Consider the following 22404-nt stretch of genomic DNA (forward strand, 5'->3'; position numbering starts at 1 on the left):
CACCTGACCATCATGAGTAGGTCTATACAGATTAAGGACCTACCTGGCCATCATGAGTAGGTCTATGCAGATTAAGGACCCACCTGGCCATCATGAGTGGGTCTATACAGATTAAGGACCCACCTGGCCATCATGAGTAGGTCTATACAGATGAAGGACCCACCTGGCCATCATGAGTAGGTCTTTGCAGGTTAAGGACCCACCTGGCCATCATGAGTAGGTCTATACAGATTAAGGACCCACCTGGCCATCATGAGTAGGTCTACGCAGGTTAAAGACCCACCTGACCATCATGAGTAGGTCTATGCAGGTTAAGGACCCACCTGACCATCATGAGTAGGTCTATACAGATTAAGGACCTACCTGGCCATCATGAGTAGGTCTATGCAGATTAAGGACACAACTGGCCATCATGAGTGTGTCTATACAGATTAAGGACCCACCTGGCCATCATGAGTAGGTCTATACAGATTAAGGACCCACCTGGCCATCATGAGTAGGTCTTTGCAGGTTAAGGACCCACCTGGCCATCATGAGTAGGTCTATACAGATTAAGGACCCACCTGGCCATCATGAGTAGGTCTATACAGATTAAGGACCCACCTGGCCATCATGAGTAGGTCTACGCAGATGAGCTCTATTCTATCAAAAATGTTATTGGATACACATTTTGATAGATGGTGTATTTTCAAAGTGCACACAGTACACCACAAAAGTAACCGGTTGTAAGTCCCGCCCCGTTCATCTGTCTATCACTTATTTTTGCCAATCGAACACCTTGAATTTCACTGTAAACTTGCAGACATTACCCAATGGATTAGGACAGGGGCGGTCCGTTGCTATGGGCGAGGTTTGGTTGAATCAGCTAGTGGACTGGCAGGTGAAACTGAACGGCTAGCTAGTGACCTGCAGCAGGAGAGTTCATTCTCAACACCTCTCTGGAATTTCAATTCAATCGTCCAGGTTCGAGAGATTGGTGATTGATTTTTACTGACTTTTGGATCGGGGCCCTGATCACAGGTAAGGAGTCAAGTTAGGTATTTTGAAATGATAGCTAATTAACGTTAGTTGGTGCGCTTACTAGAAAAATAAATGTTTTGGCTGGGGTTCATTGCTCGCAACGCTAGCTAGCTATCCAGCAAATGCTAACTTGGTAACTAGCTGCGGCTACATTTATTGAACCGAATAAGCTACACGCAAAGGTTAGCTCAAACTGGTAAGTTATACTATTAACTAGCAGTCAGCGAACTATATATTAATGTTAGTTTACCAGCGAATAAGCCCAATTTAACGGCTGTGGAAGTGTTATGACGACTATAGAAGCTAGCTAGCTAACGTTGGCTAACTAGCGATAAGCGTTAACTAGCTAGCCAGGTAACGTTAACGTTAGCTAGCTAGCGGTAAGATCGGAGCTAACTAACGTTATCGCCTTTAACGACGTCGTTAGAAAACTTTACTAGCTAGCTGGCTACTGTCCTGAATAGCTCGAGAGTAACTAGCTAGTCAAATGATGTGAATACACAACGTTAGTTATCACTCGATTTTATGATAACTAGCTAGAGGTAGTTTTAAAGTGAAATATATATATATATATTGGCCTGAAGCCTCACTATCTCTGCGTAGCTAAGGTTAGTCCCAAAGGATTCTTGACTAACGTTAACCAGTTAGCTATCTCGATTAGACAATTAGAAAGCTACCTAAAGTAGATAACCTGTTAGTTAACCGGGTTGAAGTAGTTTCACGGCAATGGTTGGTGTTCTGCTTTCAAACACTGACCTCTAAAGTTACTGGACACCTTACTGACTGTAGTTAGGAATGTTTCAAGTAACATCACCGGAACGGAAGTTCAGCAGGTAGCGTCGTGGACGACAACACTCAGACAACAGGGAATGGGGTCGAATCCCGGCGTAGGCATGTTATTTAGAAAATCGTTTTAAGTCAAACCACACTTTCAGCACATTGTTGTTAAAACAATTCATTTTAGTAAAGTATAAGCTTCTGTCTTAAGCATCCTAAATAATGCCATCGATTCTGTTTTTGACAGCAAAAACAAGGGATTCAAAGCAAAAAAGAGAAGCATAATGGATGTTGCCAACCTGTATGGTAACTGATAGCAAGCTATTAAGACAGGCGACTAGCTGCTGCCCCCCGGAGATTTTATGAATATTGTGGAAAAAAACGAATATATGAATCTCAAACTCTGCTTTTCATGGCTGACCTGCAGATGTCACTAATGTGCATTGTGTTAAAAGCTCAGAGTAATGAACCATTTTTCCGCACAATTTGGTGAATGCCCCAAAGGCTTCAGAAAGCCTCGGTTTCCCATCACTAACAATGTCGGAGTTGATTTTCCAACACCCGATTAGCTGACTTGCCTCGAAGCCAAATAGAGTTGGCCCGGGCGGGCACAATATGGTCCGACTGCAACCCGCGTCGTCTGGGCAAGACCAGGGAAGAACCGCACAGGGAAAACCCATCCCCTCTTCTATTGGCTCCTGGCTACTTGTTCAAGCAGGTTAGGATAACTTAACGTGGCAGGTTAGGAGAATGAAATGAAGGTTAGGAAAAGGGTTAGCCTTAGGCTTAGCTAAAATGCTACCAGGAAGTAGCCAAGAGCCAATAGAAGAGTTGGCAGGGTTTCCCTGGGTGCTTCTTCCCTGGTCTTGGCCAGGATGCGGGTCACAGTCAGACCCTTCTCGACGGGCAGGGAGTGAAACTCAACACTTTGCCGACATGCGCGTAATCTCACATTTAGTCATAGTCAGATTTTCTGTCGCAATCCCATCAGCCCCTGTTCTGAAGAATGATAAAAATCTGTCCTTGTTGAGATTCTCTGTGGTATTCCCGTCAAATACAGAAGTGAGGAATGTGATCAGACTGACACACACAGCCACTATCCCACCTCCTGTCTCACTCACTTCCCCCTCCTTCCTGGAAACATTTCCCACAGAGATTAGGTTATGTGATGGTGTTGTAGGCTATCTGAAAAACGGTCAACATTCACCAAAAGTCTTTCTAGAAACCGCCATGGCTTTTCCCTATTCTTCACTTATATGAAGTGATTCAACAATCGCTCCAACAGATCAATTGAAGCTTGTTTTCTGTGAATGCAGTTTGATTGCCCACTGTCCCATGTAGCTCAGTTGGTAGAGCATGGCGTTTGCAATGCCAGGGTTGTGGGTTCGATTCCCATGGGGGGCCAGTATGAAAATGTATGCACTCACTATAAAACTGTAAGTCGCTCTGGATAAGAGCGTCTGCTAAATGACTACAATGTAAATGTAGAAAACCAACATGGGCTATTGATTGGTTTGTGTGTTGCCATTAGGGGAAGGAAATGACCACCGTAAATGTCTGTTTTAATTAGTACTCCCTCCCCACCTAACTCCTATTGATTGTGCTGCTGAAAACATCCAGGGTTTTTTGTTGGTCAATATGATGGCTTTCGTTAGCAGCAACGAGGCCCTCTGCTCGCTCTCCTGGCTCTCCCTTTTTGGCTGGGCTTTTTCAGAGCAACGACAAACTTGATTTCATTGTCTTTGAGCATGTATTGAGCTCCTATCTTTTCATCCTCCGGAGGATGACTGTGAAAATGCTTTGAATCAAAGCCCTTGGCTATGCCAGAGGAGCAGAATACCATTTGGGACTCAGTCTGTCTGTGTGCAGTGGAAATTCAGCGCTAAAGCCCAATTGAAATTGAAAGGAAATGTTGCCACGTTGGCGGAGATGGCACTCACTGTAAACGCTGCATATGTTGGCTAAATCGGAACTTACCGTTACATTTCTATCACGAAATCTGAAACGCTTCAGCTATACGGATTGAATAGAGCCCTTAACTGCTGCTAGGTCGGTCGCAAGGTTGGAGTATTTTGTGTTGGCTCTCTGGAGGCCTTCTCCTCACCTAGCAACCATCCATCCATGTGACTGACTGATCAGTGACACAGTACCCGTAGACCGACACAGATAGACCGACACAGATAGACCGACACAGATAGACCGACACAGATAGACCGACACGGATAGACCGACACAGATAGACCGACACAGATAGACCGACACAGATAGACCGACACGGATAGACCGACACGGATAGACCGACACGGATAGACCGACACGGATAGACCGACACGGATAGACCGACACGGATAGACCGACACGGATAGACCGACACGGATAGACCGACACGGATAGACCGACACGGATAGACCGACACGGATAGACCGACACGGATAGACCGACACAGATAGACCGACACGGATAGACCGACACGGATAGACCGACACAGATAGACCGACACAGATAGACCGACACAGATAGACCGACACGGATAGACCGACACGGATAGACCGACACAGATAGACCGACACAGATAGACCGACACGGATAGACCGACACAGATAGACCGACACGGATAGACCGACACGGATAGACCGACACGGATAGACCGACACGGATAGACCGACACGGATAGACCGACACGGATAGACCGACACGGATAGACCGACACGGATAGACCGACACGGATAGACCGACACGGATAGACCGACACGGATAGACCGACACAGATAGACCGACACAGATAGACCGACACGGATAGACCGACACAGATAGACCGACACGGATAGACCGACACAGATAGACCGACACGGATAGACCGACACGGATAGACCGACACGGATAGACCGACACAGATAAGCTGGCTGTACTATGACTGTGCATTCAGAGATGTTGTTTGATAGAGATGTTTGATTTGATCACTCCATCTCTCCAGTCTGATAACCAGGTAATAGCGCAGCAGTGGGATCTGTCCCGCTGGTGTTCTGCTGTTCTGATTGTGTTCACTCCAATCATTCAGTCCCTGGCCTGGTAAACAGATCTGTCCCGCTGGTGTTCTGCTGTTCTGATTGTGTTCACTCCAATCATTCAGTCCCTGGCCTGGGAAACAGATCTGTCCCGCTGGTGTTCTGCTGTTCTGATTGTGTTCACTCCAATCATTCAGTCCCTGGCCTGGTAAACAGATCTGTCCCGCTGGTGTTCTGCTCTTCTGATTGTGTTCACTCCAATCATTCAGTCCCTGGCCTGGTAAACAGATCTGTCCCGCTGGTGTTCTGTTGTGGGACAAGCCTTTACACCCCAATGCTATTCAGAGATGGTCATTTCCATATAACATTTTCCATTCTAAAAATTAGGAATAAGCGAAGGCTTTGATTTCTGGTCAAACAGATGGAAAAGGCTTCTTAGAAAACATCTACCAGAAAAAGTATTGAATGGATTAGAAATACATCAAAACACAATGTTGAGGTAAAGACCCCTGCCAACTAATATCAAAACTTATATTTAGTTTAGGATAATTTTTTCTGCCTTCTGTAAGTTTAAGAAACATTGCATTGTGCCTTGAAGTTCCATTACCAAAAACCGAAATATCTGTAAAATATGTTCTCATTTCCCTCCCTTTTGAGGAGGGAGGATAAAGAAAGTTCACAGAAGTAACAAGTAAAGGTAGACCTATCATTTAGTTGGTTTTTAATGATCAATTTAGTTTATGAATTATTAAGGCATTAAAACTCGAAGTTCTGTTTACCAAATTGGTAACAGAATTTCCAAAAAATCAGCAACGGAATTTCGGCAATTGAATTGGCTACAATGGGAAATCATATAGTCACAAACCACAGTGGGGCAACTGCTACTGTAACCAGCATCCTCACCCACTGAGCACTGAACGACACCGGACGTCCACAGAAGTTGAAAGGTAGTTACAATTTGCTCAATCCGCCATTGCCTTGATTTCAACGTCCACAGACATTGTTTTTTGGTCCAGACCAGCCCAGATTTCAACGTCCACAAATGTCTGAACTGGCCTTCATTTGGCCCAAACATACCATGATTGGTTCAGATTTGTTTCACAAGTTTGGACAGAACAGTACATAACAGTACAGTAGAGCACAGTAAAGAAAAGTAGAGTCCAGTTCAGTCCAGTTCTGTGCTGTACTGTAAAATAGTGGGGTAGAGTATAATGTACTAAACTATACTCTATTTGACTCTACTGTACTGAACTCTGTTGTTCTATGCTGTATTTTACTGAACTCTACTGTTCTATGCTGTACTGAACTCTACTGTTCTATGCTGTACTGAACTCTACTGTTCTGTGCTGTACTGAACTCTGCTGTTCTGTGCTGTATTTTACTGAACTCTGCTGTTCTATGCTGTACTGAACTCTACTGTTCTGTGCTGTACTGAACTCTACTGTTCTATGCTGTATTTTACTGAACTCTACTGTTCTATGCTGTATTTTACTGAACTCTACTGTTCTATGCTGTATTTTACTGAACTCTACTGTTCTATGCTGTACTGAACTCTATGGTTCTATGCTGTATTTTACTGAACTCTACTGTTCTATGCTGTACTGAACTCTATGGTTCTATGCTGTACTGAACTCTACTGTTCTATGCTGTACTGAACTCTATGGTTCTATGCTGTATTTTACTGAACTCTACTGTTCTATGCTGTACTGAACTCTATGGTTCTATGCTGTACTGAACTCTACTGTTCTATGCTGTACTGAACTCTACTGTTCTATGCTGTATTTTACTGAACTCTACTGTTCTATGCTGTATTTTACTGAACTCTACTGTTCTATGCTGTACTGAACTCTATGGTTCTATGCTGTATTTTACTGAACTCTTCTGTTCTATGCTGTACTGAACTATACTGTTCTATGCTGTATTTTACTGAACTCTACTGTTCTATGCTGTACTGAACTCTATGGTTCTATGCTGTATTTTACTGAACTCTACTGTTCTATGCTGTACTGAACTATACTGTTCTATGCTGTACTGAACTCTACTGTTCTATGCTGTATTTTACTGAACTCTACTGTTCTATGCTGTACTGAACTATACTGTTCTATGCTGTACTGAACTCTATGGTTCTGCTGTATTTTACTGAACTCTACTGTTCTATGCTGTACTGAACTCTATGGTTCTATGCTGTATTTTACTGAACTCTACTGTTCTATGCTGTACTGAACTCTACTGTTCTATGCTGTACTGAACTCTATGGTTCTATGCTGTACTGAACTCTACTGTTCTATGCTGTACTGAACTCTATGGTTCTGCTGTATTTTACTGAGCTCTACTGTTCTATGCTGTACTGAACTCTATGGTTCTATGCTGTATTTTACTGAACTCTACTGTTCTATGCTGTACTGAACTCTATGGTTCTATGCTGTACTGAACTCTACTGTTCTATGCTGTACTGAACTCTATGGTTCTATGCTGTATTTTACTGAACTCTACTGTTCTATGCTGTACTGAACTCTATGGTTCTATGCTGTACTGAACTCTACTGTTCTATGCTGTACTGAACTCTATGGTTCTATGCTGTACTGAACTCTACTGTTCTATGCTGTACTGAACTCTATGGTTCTATGCTGTATTTTACTGAACTCTACTGTTCTATGCTGTACTGAACTCTATGGTTCTATGCTGTACTGAACTCTACTGTTCTATGCTGTACTGAACTCTATGGTTCTATGCTGTATTTTACTGAACTCTGCTGTTCTATGCTGTATTTTACTGAACTCTACTGTTCTATGCTGTACTGAACTCTACTGTTCTATGCTGTATTTTACTGAACTCTGCTGTTCTATGCTGTATTTTACTGAACTCTACTGTTCTATGCTGTACTGAACTCTACTGTTCTATGCTGTATTTTACTGAACTCTGCTGTTCTATGCTGTATTTTACTTAACTCTACTGTTCTATGCTGTACTGAACTCTATGGTTCTATGCTGTATTTTACTGAACTCTACTGTTCTATGCTGTACTGAACTCTACTGTTCTATGCTGTATTTTACTGAACTCTACTGTTCTATGCTGTACTGAACTCTATGGTTCTATGCTGTATTTTACTGAACTCTACTGTTCTATGCTGTACTGAACTCTACTGTTCTATGCTGTATTTTACTGAACTCTGCTGTTCTATGCTGTATTTTACTGAACTCTACTGTTCTATGCTGGACTGAACTCTACTGTTCTATGCTGTATTTTACTGAACTCTACTGTTCTATGCTGTACTGAACTCTATGGTTCTATGCTGTACTGAACTCTACTGTTCTATGCTGTACTGAACTCTATGGTTCTATGCTGTATTTTACTGAACTCTACTGTTCTATGCTGTACTGAACTCTACTGTTCTATGCTGTACTGAACTCTACTGTTCTATGCTGTACTGAACTCTATGGTTCTATGCTGTACTGAACTCTACTGTTCTATGCTGTACTGAACTCTATGGTTCTATGCTGTATTTTACTGAACTATACTGTTCTATGCTGTATTTTACTGAACTCTACTGTTCTATGCTGTACTGAACTATACTGTTCTATGCTGTACTGAACTCTATGGTTCTATGCTGTATTTTACTGAACTCTACTGTTCTATGCTGTACTGAACTATACTGTTCTATGCTGTATTTTACTGAACTCTACTGTTCTATGCTGTACTGAACTCTATGGTTCTATGCTGTATTTTACTGAACTCTACTGTACTGAACTATACTGTTCTATGCTGTACTGAACTCTACTGTTCTATGCTGTATTTTACTGAACTCTACTGTTCTATGCTGTATTTTACTGAACTCTACTGTTCTATGCTGTACTGAACTCTATGGTTCTATGCTGTACTGAACTCTACTGTTCTATGCTGTACTGAACTCTATGGTTCTATGCTGTATTTTACTGAACTCTACTGTTCTATGCTGTACTGAACTATACTGTTCTATGCTGTATTTTACTGAACTCTACTGTTCTATGCTGTACTGAACTCTATGGTTCTATGCTGTATTTTACTGAACTCTACTGTTCTATGCTGTACTGAACTATACTGTTCTATGCTGTACTGAACTCTACTGTTCTATGCTGTATTTTACTGAACTCTACTGTTCTATGCTGTATTTTACTGAACTATACTGTTCTGTGCTGTACTGAACTCTACTGAACTCTACTGTGCTGTACTTTGATGTCCAAACTTGTGAAACATAGACGACTGTGATTGGTTCAGATTTGGTCCGGGACAGAGCACGGCCCCATGATGAAATTCCGTTATCGCAATTCTGTTACCGGTTGTAAATCCACTTCACTTCGTGTTCCATGTGATTGTGATCACTCCAAACATTCAGTCCCCCGGCCTGGTAAACAGATCTGGCCTTCTTGTTTCCTGCAGTTGGAGATGTGGACTGTCCTGTCTGCAGTCAGATCTTTTATTAAATGGGTCTGTTTCCTGCGGTTGGAAATGTGAACTGTCGTGTCTGCAGTCAGATCAGTGTGTTAATGGGTCTGTGCTCTGATAGAATGAGCCGAGTGAAGGCAATGAGACGAGCACCATAGTATCATGCTGTATGGCATCACTATCCTTCCCCACAGCGTACCAAGTGAGGGTATTGTACTGTTAGCTTTTGTACTGTTAGCAGTTTTAACATGGCGCTTGGTTGTGTGTGTGTGTTGTCACCATACCAATAGTTTACTAACAATACGATACCAGGCCAAGTATCACGATACCGAGTAGTATCGCAATACCTCGGGAAGAAGGAAGAAGGACTATACATGCATAATGATCTGCATGTGATTGTGGCAGTAAGGAGAAAACACTGCATGAAACCTTCCCTACTCTTCAATTAACTCCCTCACACTACACTCTCCCTTCCTCTCTGGTGTTTTCCACAAGTACATAGAGTAGCCACCCAAATGGAAAGAGTAGCCGTCCTGGGGGGGCTTGCCGAAGCAGCTCTGTTTTGGTGCCCTGATGCCTTGATTCCATCTGAAATACACAGTGAAATTATTGAATACTTTATCGAGTTTACCTCCCAGATTGGGGAAAAATTAGTTGTATTGTGTAGAAAGACGTGACTTTACAATTTTAAATGATTGAAGTGTCTGAATTCAGTGTTGTTAGTAGTTTTGGATATCGTCTAGGACTAGCCCTATTTGATCAGGACTATTTTCTATGTAAGAGAAAATAAACCTTTAACATTTAACCCGTCTTCTCTTGAGATTAAACTCTTAAGTACAGTTTTACTGCAAGATATGAATTGCCACAATGATGTTTGTTCTTCAAATTATGTATTTTATAAAAACAAAAATGAAGTAAATAGCCCACATTATCTTTTTTATTATGTTTCAACGTTTGTTTTTACAGGTTTCCATTTTTTTTTTGACAGGTTTTCGCTCTCAAAATCAAACAAAACAAAATGTAATGTTACAAGTTCACAACAATGCTTAAACCACATCAGGAGATCACTTTTGAGGTCTGGGAAGTATCTGAGAAATTTAGATTTTTGGGTGTAGGTCTGAGTACTTATGTAAATACTTTTTTAAAAATATTTTTTTATATACACTACTGGTCAAAAAGTTTTAGAACACCTGTTCTGTTCACAAACACAAACAGACCCCATACCAAGAGGGCGGCAGGTAGCTTAGTGGTTAAGAGCTTTGTGCCAGTAACCGAAAGGTCGCTGGTTCTAATCCCCGAGCCGACTAGGTGAAAAATCTGTCTGTGCCCTTGAGCAAGGCATTTAACCCTAATTGCTCCTGTAAGTCGCTCTGGATAAGAGCGTCTGCTAAATGACAAAAAAATAAAATAAAAAATAAGAGTGTGCAAAGCTGTCATCAAGGCAAAAGGGTGGCTATTTGAAGAATCTCAAATATAAAATATATTTTGATTTGTTTAACACATTTTTGGTTACTACATGATTCCATATGTGTTATTTAATAGTTTTGATGTCTTCACTATTATTCTACAATGTAGAAAATAGTAAAAAATAAAGAAAAACCCTTGAATTAGTAGGTGTTGTAAAACTTTTGACCGGTAGTATACATTTACAAAAATGTATAAAAACCTGTTTTTGCTTTGTCACTGTGGGATGTTGTGTGTAGATTGCTGAGTATTCTTATTTATTCAATCCAGTTTAGAATAAGGCTGGAACGTAACAAAATGTGGAAAAAGTCTAGAGGTCTGTATACTTTCCGAAGGCTACTTTGTGTAAATATACAGTGCCTATCTTTGAGTTAGCACGTAGCTTAAACCCTAACCTAATGTTTGTAATGTAACCTCTTTAGAGCACCTGATCGTCTGTCTGTCCCCTGATGGGATAATGCCTGGTTCCTAGAGCAGGAAACGAGGCCCTGTGGGGGTTAATCTCTTCATTATAACCCCCTGACTGACTCACTGTGTCAGGTAGAGATTAGGTTAGATAAGGAAGCACGGTCTGCTGCTTCGACTGGCAATGTATGAAGTTTCCCCTAGGTACGGACAACAGATCTGGGATCAGCTTCCCCTACCCCAATGCTAACCTTAACCATTATTGAATATGCTAAACTGACCCAAGATCAGTAGAGATCAGAGTAGCCTTTCAGATCCATCTCTCCCTCCCTGTGGACTGGATGAGGCTGCTTGGAGTGGGACTGGGAGTAGCCTTTCAGATCCATCTCTCCCTCCCTGTGGACTGGATGAGGCTGGTTGGAGTGGGACTGGGAGTAGCCTTTCAGATCCATCTCTCCCTCCCTGTGGACTGGATGAGGCTGGTTGGAGTGGGACTGGGAGTAGCCTTTCAGATCCATCTCTCCCTCCCTGTGGACTGGATGAGGCTGCTTGGAGTGGGACTGGGAGTAGCCTTTCAGATCCATCTCTCCCTCCCTGTGGACTGGATGAGGCTGGTTGGAGTGGGACTGGGAGTAGCCTTTCAGATCCATCTCTCCCTCCCTGTGGACTGGATGAGGCTGGTTCGAGTGGGACTGGGAGTAGCCTTTCAGATCCATCTCTCCCTCCCTGTGGACTGGATGAGGCTGGTTGGAGTGGGACTGGGAGTAGCCTTTCAGATCCATCTCTCCCTCCCTGTGGACTGGATGAGGCTGGTTGGAGTGGGACTGGGAGTAGCCTTTCAGATCCATCTCTCCCTCCCTGTGGACTGGATGAGGCTGGTTGGAGTGGGACTGGGAGTAGCCTTTCAGATCCATCTCTCCCTCCCTGTGGACTGGATGAGGCTGGTTGGAGTGGGACTGGGAGTAGCCTTTCAGATCCATCTCTCCCTCCCCTGTGGACTGGATGAGGCTGGTTGGAGTGGGACTGGGAGTAGCCTTTCAGATCCATCTCTCCCTCCCTGTGGACTGGATGAGGCTGGTTGGAGTGGGACTGGGAGTAGCCTTTCAGATCCATCTCTCCCTCCCTGTGGACTGGATGAGGCTGGTTGGAGTGGGACTGGGAGTAGCCTTTCAGATCCATCTCTCCCTCCCCTGTGGACTGGATGAGGCTGGTTGGAGTGGGACTGGGAGTAGCCTTTCAGATCCATCTCTCCCTCCCTGTGGACTGGATGAGGCTGGTTGGAGTGGGACTGGGAGTAGCCTTTCAGATCCATCTCTCCCTCCCTGTGGACTGGATGAGGCTGGTTGGAGTGGGACTGGGAGTAGCCTTTCAGATCCATCTCTCCCTCCCTGTGGACTGGATGAGGCTGGTTGGAGTGGGACTGGGAGTAGCCTTTCAGATCCATCTCTCCCTCCCTGTGGACTGGATGAGGCTGGTTGGAGTGGGACTGGGAGTAGCCTTTCAGATCCATCTCTCCCTCCCTGTGGACTGGATGAGGCTGGTTGGAGTGGGACTGGGAGTAGCCTTTCAGATCCATCTCTCCCTCCCTGTGGACTGGATGAGGCTGGTTGGAGTGGGACTGGGAGTAGCCTTTCAGATCCATCTCTCCCTCCCTGTGGACTGGATGAGGCTGGTTGGAGTGGGACTGGGAGTAGCCTTTCAGATCCATCTCTCCCTCCCCTGTGGACTGGATGAGGCTGGTTGGAGTGGGACTGGGAGTAGCCTTTCAGATCCATCTCTCCCTCCCTGTGGACTGGATGAGGCTGGTTGGAGTGGGACTGGGAGTAGCCTTTCAGATCCATCTCTCCCTCCCCTGTGGACTGGATGAGGCTGGTTGGAGTGGGACTGGGAGTAGCCTTTCAGATCCATCTCTCCCTCCCTGTGGACTGGATGAGGCTGGTTGGAGTGGGACTGGGAGTAGCCTTTCAGATCCATCTCTCCCTCCCTGTGGACTGGATGAGGCTGGTTGGAGTGGGACTGGGAGTAGCCTTTCAGATCCATCTCTCCCTCCCTGTGGACTGGATGAGGCTGGTTGGAGTGGGACTGGGAGTAGCCTTTCAGATCCATCTCTCCCTCCCTGTGGACTGGATGAGGCTGGTTGGAGTGGGACTGGGAGTAGCCTTTCAGATCCATCTCTCCCTCCCTGTGGACTGGATGAGGCTGGTTGGAGTGGGACTGGGAGTAGCCTTTCAGATCCATCTCTCCCTCCCCTGTGGACTGGATGAGGCTGGTTGGAGTGGGACTGGGAGTAGCCTTTCAGATCCATCTCTCCCTCCCTGTGGACTGGATGAGGCTGGTTGGAGTGGGACTGGGAGTAGCCTTTCAGATCCATCTCTCCCTCCCTGTGGACTGGATGAGGCTGGTTGGAGTGGGACTGGGAGTAGCCTTTCAGATCCATCTCTCCCTCCCTGTGGACTGGATGAGGCTGGTTGGAGTGGGACTGGGAGTAGCCTTTCAGATCCATCTCTCCCTCCCTGTGGACTGGATGAGGCTGGTTGGAGTGGGACTGGGAGTAGCCTTTCAGATCCATCTCTCCCTCCCTGTGGACTGGATGAGGCTGGTTGGAGTGGGACTGGGAGTAGCCTTTCAGATCCATCTCTCCCTCCCTGTGGACTGGATGAGGCTGGTTGGAGTGGGACTGGGAGTAGCCTTTCAGATCCATCTCTCCCTCCCTGTGGACTGGATGAGGCTGGTTGGAGTGGGACTGGGAGTAGCCTTTCAGATCCATCTCTCCCTCCCTGTGGACTGGATGAGGCTGGTTGGAGTGGGACTGGGAGTAGCCTTTCAGATCCATCTCTCCCTCCCTGTGGACTGGATGAGGCTGGTTGGAGTGGGACTGGGAGTAGCCTTTCAGATCCATCTCTCCCTCCCCTGTGGACTGGATGAGGCTGGTTGGAGTGGGACTGGGAGTAGCCTTTCAGATCCATCTCTCCCTCCCTGTGGACTGGATGAGGCTGGTTGGAGTGGGACTGGGAGTAGCCTTTCAGATCCATCTCTCCCTCCCTGTGGACTGGATGAGGCTGGTTGGAGTGGGACTGGGAGTAGCCTTTCAGATCCATCTCTCCCTCCCTGTGGACTGGATGAGGCTGGTTGGAGTGGGACTGGGAGTAGCCTTTCAGATCCATCTCTCCCTCCCTGTGGACTGGATGAGGCTGGTTGGAGTGGGACTGGGAGTAGCCTTTCAGATCCATCTCTCCCTCCCTGTGGACTGGATGAGGCTGGTTGGAGTGGGACTGGGAGTAGCCTTTCAGATCCATCTCTCCCTCCCTGTGGACTGGATGAGGCTGGTTGGAGTGGGACTGGGAGTAGCCTTTCAGATCCATCTCTCCCTCCCTGTGGACTGGATGAGGCTGGTTGGAGTGGGACTGGGAGTAGCCTTTCAGATCCATCTCTCCCTCCCTGTGGACTGGATGAGGCTGGTTGGAGTGGGACTGGGAGTAGCCTTTCAGATCCATCTCTCCTCCCCTGTGGACTGGATGAGGCTGGTTGGAGTGGGACTGGGAGTAGCCTTTCAGATCCATCTCTCCCTCCCTGTGGACTGGATGAGGCTGGTTGGAGTGGGACTGGGAGTAGCCTTTCAGATCCATCTCTCCCTCCCTGTGGACTGGATGAGGCTGGTTGGAGTGGGACTGGGAGTAGCCTTTCAGATCCATCTCTCCCTCCCTGTGGACTGGATGAGGCTGGTTGGAGTGGGACTGGGAGTAGCCTTTCAGATCCATCTCTCCCTCCCTGTGGACTGGATGAGGCTGGTTGGAGTGGGACTGGGAGTAGCCTTTCAGATCCATCTCTCCCTCCCTGTGGACTGGATGAGGCTGGTTGGAGTGGGACTGGGAGTAGCCTTTCAGATCCATCTCTCCCTCCCTGTGGACTGGATGAGGCTGGTTGGAGTGGGACTGGGAGTAGCCTTTCAGATCCATCTCTCCCTCCCCTGTGGACTGGATGAGGCTGGTTGGAGTGGGACTGGGAGTAGCCTTTCAGATCCATCTCTCCCTCCCTGTGGACTGGATGAGGCTGGTTGGAGTGGGACTGGGAGTAGCCTTTCAGATCCATCTCTCCCTCCCTGTGGACTGGATGAGGCTGGTTGGAGTGGGACTGGGAGTAGCCTTTCAGATCCATCTCTCCCTCCCTGTGGACTGGATGAGGCTGGTTGGAGTGGGACTGGGAGTAGCCTTTCAGATCCATCTCTCCCTCCCTGTGGACTGGATGAGGCTGGTTGGAGTGGGACTGGGAGTAGCCTTTCAGATCCATCTCTCCCTCCCTGTGGACTGGATGAGGCTGGTTGGAGTGGGACTGGGAGTAGCCTTTCAGATCCATCTCTCCCTCCCTGTGGACTGGATGAGGCTGCTTGGAGTGGGACTGGGAGTAGCCTTTCAGATCCATCTCTCCCTCCCTGTGGACTGGATGAGGCTGGTTAAGCCTCCAGTGTTCCCCTCCCCCTGGTTCCCCCTGGTCCTGTTAGGTGACAGCCAGGTTCCCCTCCCCCTGGTTCCCTCTGGTCCTGTTAGGTGACAGCCAGGTTCCCCTCCCCTTGGTCCTGTTAGGTGACAGCCAGGTTCCCCTCCCCCTGGTTCCCCCTGGTCCTGTTAGGTGACAGCCAGGTTCCCCTCCCCCTGGTTCCCCCTGGTCCTGTTAGGTGACAGCCAGGTTCCCCTCCCCCTGGTTCCCTCTGGTCCTGTTAGGTGACAGCCAGGTTCCCCTCCCCTTGGTCCTGTTAGGTGACAGCCAGGTTCCCCTCCCCCTGGTTCCCCCTGGTCCTGTTAGGTGACAGCCAGGTTCCCCTCCCTCTGGTTCCTCCTGGTCCTGTTAGGTGACAGCCAGGTTCCCCTCCCCCTGGTTCCCCCTGGTCCTGTTAGGTGACAGCCAGGTTCCCCCTCCCCCTGGTTCCCCCTGGTCCTGTTAGGTGACAGCCAGGTTCCCCCTCCCCCTGGTTCCCCCTGGTCCTGTTAGGTGACAGCCAGGTTCCCCTCCCCCTGGTTCCCCCTGGTCCTGTTAGGTGACAGCCAGGTTCCCCTCCCCCTGGTTCCCCCTGGTCCTGTTAGGTGACAGCCAGGTTCCCCTCCCCCTGGTTCCCCTGGTCCTGTTAGGTGACAGCCAGGTTCCCCTCCCCCTGGTTCCCCCTGGTCCTGTTAGGTGACAGCCGGGTTCCCCTCCCTCTGGTTCCCCCTGGTCCTGTTAGGTGACAGCCAGGTTCCCCTCCCCCTGGTTCCCCCTGGTCCTGTTAGGTGACAGCCGGGTTCCCCTCCCTCTGGTTCCCCCTGGTCCTGTTAGGTGACAGCCGGGTTCCCCTCCCCCTGGTTCCCCCTGGTCCTGTTAGGTGACAGCCAGGTTCCCCTCCCCCTGGTTCCCCCTGGTCCTGTTAGGTGACAGCCAGGTTCCCCTCCCCTTGGTCCTGTTAGGTGAAAGCCAGGTTCCCCTCCCCCTGGTTCCCCCTGGTCCTGTTAGGTGACAGCCAGGTTCCCCTCCCCTTGGTCCTGTTAGGTGACAGCCAGGTTCCCCTCCCCCTGGTTCCCCTGGCCTGCATGCCACAGTGACACCTGAGCCATGTGTGAAGGGAGGCTCTGCTGTGCCGGGCTGTGCTGGGCTCTACTGGGCTCATGCTTTATTCATCCCTCTGTTGTCTCCCTTAATTATCAGTGACCCAGGAAGTGACCCAGGAAGTGAGTGGCAGGCTTGACGATTACCACGCTCTGGGGGGAACCTTCCCCTAGGTATAGATCTAGGATCAGCTTCCACTCCATCAATCCTAACCTTAATCATTAGTGTGGAAAAATGCTAAACGGAGCGAAGATCAACGTCTAGGGGCAACTTCACCCTAGTCCTATTATGATACCCTCCACTGGGCTGTACTGTACAGAGGCCTCCTCGACCGGCCCCTCTGCCTTATCAATTCTCTCCAAGCTCAAGGACTGATGGGGAGGAATTACTTGTAGTGTGTGATTGCGTACATTATTGTTGGAGGAATGAATTGCAGTCTGGTACTTTACCCTGTGCAGATCACAGGGGGACAAAGGTCGTCCCTGATGCGTCTACCTGTCTTAGTCTAAACCCAGTGGCCCTGGGGGTGGCCCTGGGGGTGGCCCTGGGGGTGGCCCTGGTCCGGTGGCCCTGGGGGTGGCCCTGGTCCGGTGGCCCTGGTCCGGTGGCCCTGGTCCGGTGGCCCTGGTCCGGTGGCCCTGGTCCGGTGGCCCTGGGGGTGGCCCTGGTCCGGTGGCCCTGGTCCGGTGGCCCTGGGGGTGGCCCTGGGGGTGGCCCTGGGGGTGGCCCTGGGGGTGGCCAGGTTCTGCTGCAGTCACCACCAGCCTGCACGTTGCCGTGGCTCTTGTTCCCTGGTAACGGCAGCGGTTGCTGGGTGACGTGGTGATGAGAGTATTTTGACCCAGCGGTCGGTGTGTTCAGAATGATGCCCAGTTATATGGAGGGACCTTGGTGTTCTCTCCTGCACACGCACACACACACACACACACACACACACACACACACACACACACACACACACACCAGGGTTTCCGTTATGAAACTACGGCGCCGGACATTTGACCGGCAGCGTTTTTAATTTACTGGACCCATAGGGATTGGGTGCGTAACCTGATTTGGCCGTCCACCCACGGTGCTCAGAATGACAGAACTTACATTTAGGTTATGGTAATTAATCTTAACCGAACATGCAACTCCTGTAATGAAGGAGCCAATAAAACCTTCATACACACCCTGAAGCTCTCTCTGTTCAACATGATAACATAGTGGGAGGACATGACATTACTGGAAGTGTACACAACGGGCGCTATTTCAACTATTATATTTTTGGATTAAAAAAACTTGATGCACTAAACAATTTAGGCAACAGGGATCTTGATCCAGGAGGGGACTGAATGTCTCTGCTGTAACCAAGGTGCTTGATCTTGACAGCTAGCCACTTAGCTAGCAAGTTAGCAAACCAAACACACACAGCTGGAGCCTTGAGCTGGATAGAATGTATTTGACACATCTTAGATTTCTTATAGTTATACTTAACTTATAGTTATAAGCAGTGGTGTAGCGGCCGCCCCCCCCAAATAAAATATGTATTTTTTTTTAAACAGTATTTAAAATCATACCGTCGGTATTTTGAAATACCCCGGTATACTGTATAAACGGTATATCGCCCAAGCCTACCCTGCAGCTCTGTTCAACATGATAACCAGCGAAACGCTAAGCCACGCCCACGGACGTTAGTTTCTTCTCCTCAATGAGTCTGGATCAGAGTACCTGCGAATCCGTCTGATTGGCCCAGAAACTGATGGGATGGGCCAGAGCCAGAACACAAAAGGTTAAAGTGGCAGTTGGAAAATGTGCCGTTGGCTTTGATGCTCTGATTGGTTAAAGACGATCCAATCGCTGATTACTTTGTTCTGTACAATGCCTCTGGTGTCGCTCATCGCCACAAACGACTTAAATGACGACAGTCTCCGACTAAAGTATGTAGCGAACGACAGAGCAGCGGAATAATTTAGTGTTAGTCGTCAGGTTAATAGAACACATTTCCCACGTCTAACTCCAGGACTGCTGCATTAGATGCTTCAACATCTCCATCAGTGTCATATCACCTGTCGTATAACTTCAACATCTCCATCAGTGTCATATCACCTGTCGTATAACTTCAACATCTCCATCAGTGTCATATCACCTGTCGTATAACTTCAACATCTCCATCAGTGTCATATCACCTGTCGTATAACTTCAACATCTCCATCAGTGTCATATCACCTGTCGTATAACTTCAACATCTCCATCAGTGTCATATCACCTGTCGTATAACTTCAACATCTCCATCAGTATCATATCACCCGTGAATACTACTCTTAATTATAAAGTATCCCCCCCCCCTGTCGCGCTTTAATTCGGTAAACCCCAGAGAGTGTGTCTGAAGTAGGAGCCTCCTCTCATTGGTCGCTGTGAAGTAAACCTGTATCAGGAAGTCAAACATATTCAGATATTCGTGCAAATGATTTAGTCATTCAGTGGTTGAAATGTATGCCCTGAATAGTATTGTTGAACCTGTACCTTGCTGTAAGCCCGGCCTAATCAGGGTAGATCAGGGTAATGTAAGTAATATAGGATCCTACTTGACCTAAAGTTAGTCAGAGCAGCAGAGAATGCCACCTTTTTGGTTTCTCTGTGAATACAGTATGATAGTAACATACGCAAAGCTACACCTCACTTTTAAAAATGTTCGAGTTATTTAATAAAACCGTTCAGAATGCCGAAGTCATGACTGCATATTCCCTGTAATGTAAACTTCAACACAAATTACTTTTAAAATGTATACCTTAAAATGAAACCAAATCGTTTGCACATACAGCTGCATGAAATGTAAGGTATTGGAAATACAACACCATCTAACCAGTTATGAAAGAATGTTAGTTGCATATTGTCTGATTGGCGCTTGTCTGAGTGGACTGATGCATTGTGGAGGCAGGAATCCTAGAGGAAAACCTGGTTCAGTCTGCTTTCCACCAGACACTGGGAGATGAATTCACCTTTCAGCAGGACAATAACCTAAAACACAAGGCCAAATATACACTGGAGTTGCTTACCAAGAAGACAGTGAATGTCCCTGAGTGGCCTAGTTACAGTTTTGACTTAATTCTAGTTGAAAATCTATGACAAGACTTGAAAACGGCTGTCTAGCAGTGATCAACAACCAATTTGACAGAGCTTGAAGAATTAAAAAAAATAAAATAATGGTCTGATATTGGACAATCCAGGTGTGGAAAGCTCTTACTTACCCAGACTTACCCAGAAATACTCACAGATGTAATCGCTGCCAAAGGTGCTTCTAGAAACGATTGACTCAGGGGTGTGAATACTTATGTAAATGACATACAGTGGGGAAAAAAGTATTTAGTCAGCCACCAATTGTGCAAGTTCTCCCACTTAAAAAGATGAGAGAGACCTGTAATTTTCATCATAGGTACACGTCAACTATGACAGACAAAATGAGGAAAGAAAATCCAGAAAATCACATTGTAGGATTTTTTATGAATTTATTTGCAAATTATGGTGGAAAATAAGTATTTGGTCAATAACAAAAGTTTCTCAATACTTTGTTATATACCCTTTGTTGGCAATGACACAGGTCAAACGTTTTCTGTAAGTCTTCACAAGGTTTTCACACACTGTTGCTGGTATTTTGGCCCATTCCTCCATGCATATCTCCTCTAGAGCAGTGATGTTTTGGGGCTGTCGCTGGGCAACACAGACTTTCAACTCCCTCCAAAGATTTTCTATGGGGTTGAGATCTGGAGACTGGCTAGGCCACTCCAGGACCTTGAAATGCTTCTTACGAAGCCACTCCTTCGTTGCCCGGGCGGTGTGTTTGGGATCATTGTCATGCTGAAAGACCCAGCCACGTTTCATCTTCAATGCCCTTGCTGATGGAAGGAGGTTTTCACTCAAAATCACATGATACATGGCCCCATTCATTCTTTCCTTTACACGGATCAGTCGTCCTGGTCCCTTTGCAGAAAAAACAGCCCCAAAGCTTGATGTTTCCACCCCCATGCTTCACAGTAGGTATGGTGTTCTTTGGATGCAACTCATCATTCTTTGTCCTCCAAACACGACAAGTTCTATTTTGGTTTCATCTGACCATATGACATATGACATTCTCCCAATCCTCTTCTGGATCATCCAAATGCACTCTAGCAAACTTCAGACGGGCCTGGACATGTACTGGCTTAAGCAGGGGGACACGTCTGCACTGCAGGATTTGAGTCCCTGGCGGCGTAGTGTGTTACTGATGGTAGGCTTTGTTACTTTGGTCCCAGCTCTCTGCAGGTCATTCACCGTTCTTGTGATCATTTTGACCCCACGGGGTGAGATCTTGCGTGGAGCCCCAGATCGAGGGAGATTATCAGTGGTCTTGCATGTCTTCCATTTCCTAATAATTGCTCCCACAGTTGATTTCTTCAAACCAAGCTGCTTACCTATTGCAGATTCAGTCTTCCCAGCCTGGTGCAGGTCTACAATTTTGTTTCTGGTGTCCTTTGACAGCTCTTTGGTCTTGGCCATAGTGGAGTTTGGAGTGTGACTGTTTGAGGTTGTGGACAGGTGTCTTTTATACTGATAACAAGTTCAAACAGGTGCCATTAATACAGGTAACGAGTGGAGGACAGAGGAGCCTCTTAAATAAGAAGTTACAGGTCTGTGAGAGCCAGAAATCTTGCTTGTTTGTAGGTGACCAAATACTTATTTTCCACCATAATTTGCAAATAAATTCATTAAAAATCCTACAATGTGATTTTCTGGATTTTTATTTCTCAATTTGTCTGTCATAGTTGACGTGTACCTATGATGAAAATTACAGGCCTTTCTCATCTTTTTAAGTGGGAGAACTTGCACAATTGGTGGCTGACTAAATACTTTTTTCCCCCACTGTATTTCTGTATTTCATTTTCAATAAATCTGTACAAATTTCTTATATCATGTTTTCACTTTGTCATTATGGGGTAATGTGTGTAGATGGGTTAGAAATAAATGAATTCAGGCTGTGACACAACAAAATGTGGAATAAGTCAAGGGGTATGAATACTTTCTGAAGGCATTCTAACATGGTCCAAACCACCAACACAGTCGTGAAGATGGCAAGACAACGCCTCTTCCCCCTCAGGAGGCTGAAAAGACTTGGCTTTGTCCCTCAGATCCTGAAAAAGTTATACAGCTGCACCGTTGAGAGCATCTTGACTGGCTGCATCACCGCCTGGTATGGCAACCTCTCGGCATCCGACCGCAAGGCACTACAGAGGGTAGTGCGGATGGCCCAGTACATCACTGGGACCAAGCTTCCTGCCATCCAGGACCTCTATACCAGGCGGTGTCAGAGGAAGGCCCTAAAAATGAATAACTTAGTGTGTCTATTATACTTTCTACATCTACTCTTTCCAACTGTCCTTTGATGCTCCAGCAGCTAAATCACTAGATGGGCAGGGGGTGCAGCAGCTAAATCACTAGATGGGCAGGGGGTGCAGCAGCTAAATCACTAGATGGGCAGGGGGTGCAGCAGCTAAATCACTAGATGGGCAGGGGGTGCAGAAGCTAAATCACTAGATGGGCAGGGGGTGCAGAAGCGCTATGCATGACACTACAGTAAAACCATTTTTTTGATTTGTGTAGTTTATTTGACACGATGCATGTTTTCATTGCTTGCTACTAAATAAATCGGTTTTCTTTTTTTAAAAGTTGGATGTGTCGGACTATTCATTAATTATTATACAGCAGTGGACAAGGTTGTTCT

At 46.7% G+C, this 22404-nt stretch overlaps 1 protein-coding gene across 2 annotated transcripts in view; it reads left to right on the top strand.

The window, feature by feature from the left end:
- Nucleotides 1-886: 886 nt before the first annotated feature.
- Nucleotides 887-22404, top strand: part of numb (NUMB endocytic adaptor protein) — a 111371-nt gene continuing 89853 nt past the window's right edge. For both annotated transcript variants that reach the window (XM_045209084.1, XM_045209085.1), the window contains exon 1: nucleotides 887-1020. The gene's annotated coding sequence lies outside the window, so the exon portion shown is untranslated. The remainder of the gene's footprint in view (nucleotides 1021-22404) is intronic.

This window comes from Coregonus clupeaformis, chromosome 29 (assembly GCF_020615455.1).
Source record: "Coregonus clupeaformis isolate EN_2021a chromosome 29, ASM2061545v1, whole genome shotgun sequence".
Taxonomy (NCBI): Eukaryota; Metazoa; Chordata; class Actinopteri; order Salmoniformes; family Salmonidae; genus Coregonus; species Coregonus clupeaformis.